Source organism: Solanum stenotomum, unplaced genomic scaffold (assembly GCF_019186545.1).
Source record: "Solanum stenotomum isolate F172 unplaced genomic scaffold, ASM1918654v1 scaffold18587, whole genome shotgun sequence".
Classification (NCBI taxonomy): domain Eukaryota; kingdom Viridiplantae; phylum Streptophyta; class Magnoliopsida; order Solanales; family Solanaceae; genus Solanum; species Solanum stenotomum.
In genome coordinates, this window is record NW_026025114.1 from 71359 (window position 1) to 72993 (window position 1635).

The following is a 1635-nucleotide window of genomic DNA, read 5'->3' on the forward strand; positions in this document are numbered from 1 at the left end:
AGGCGATGTTTAAATTATATCATAAATTAAATGAAACAAACAATAGTAACAATAGTAGGAACATAAACATATTAGGAAGTAGGAACATAAGCATACTAGGAACATAATAAGCAAATATTTATTTATTTCTTAATAAATTTCATGAATAGCTGAAAAAATTAGAGTATATTATTTCCCATTAAAATCACTAAATTATATTTTCTAACAAAAAAATTCATAAAATTTTGTCCATATTAACACACAAAAATCACATATGCTGCAACATTAAACTCTCTGGGTAATGGATTTTTTTTTAGAATTTATTTTAATTTATATTAATAAATATAAATTCAATTAAAAAAATGATCCGACCCAATCCAAATCCCATATCCAATGGGTACTAATTGTTTGACCTTTTATCGAATAAATATATATATCCAACTAAAAAGGATCGATATGACCAAAGTTCATATGCAGAGGTTAAAATACAAAGAAGTTATTTAATAGTGTACAAAGATATTAAATAGGATGTATTAGTTATAGTGATAATATTTTCGATATGTTATTTGATTTGATGTATTAGAAATAATAAATAGTAGAATTTTTATTAAAAAAACATTTGTTTATAGAACTACCCTCCACACTCATTGACTTTGGGAAATAGACAGGGATTTGATGATAGGTAATTATGTTATTGACCAATCTAATGCATATGTTAAAAACTCTTTGTATTAGTACACATCTCAATAAATAATAGAATGTATTAGTTATAAATAGGCTAAAAAAAAGTATACCAAACTAGTACTTTCAATACACAAAATTAATATTATTATTATTTCTAATACACTCTAATGAAGAAATTTTAAAAATATTAATATAATATGATTACTTTTGATGCAAGTATAATTAATAGAGATAATGGAGAAAAATAGATAAATATTATTCTTGATTTTAGAACGTCCCAACACATTCTCTAATAACTCGTGAGCAGTGGCCTTTTGCCTTTTCCTCTTCCCGTAATTAATACTCTATTTGTATTACGGATTCCCATCCACTCCGTTTTCTTAAAATATTTAGCTTTTCTAAAAGTACGGGTGGGCGTTCGGTTCTTCGGTTCGATTTAATCAAATTTCAGTTCGATTCTTTGGTATTAGATTTTAGAAAAGTGTGCACCATATTTCAAACCAAACTAGATCGGTTTGGTTCGATTTTTTCTACTTCAGTTCGGTTTAGTTCGGTGTTTTTAGATCGATTTTTCAGTGTCAACAAAAATAAAGAGAGAATATGATAAAGTAACAATTGTTATTCAATTCACACTTCAAACTTTAAAATAACAACTAACCATCTAACAATAGAAGGTAAGAGCATTAATTTGTTGTTCTCACTTCAAAGTAACAACATAAAATGATAAAATCATAAAGTAGAAAGTAGAAACACCAAGTTGCTGCTCAAACTTGAATTAAATTGAGTTTTGTTTAGTTTAGACTTTAGGTCTTTAGGGTTTACTATTTTGTTATTAAGATTTTTGCTATTTAAGTTTAGGATCTAAATATAAAAATTGAAATGGGCCAAGTAAAGTTAAAAATTAAGTAATATAATAAATACTTTTAAATTTATTTAATAAAACTTCGGTTCTTCGGTGCACCGTAGTTTCGG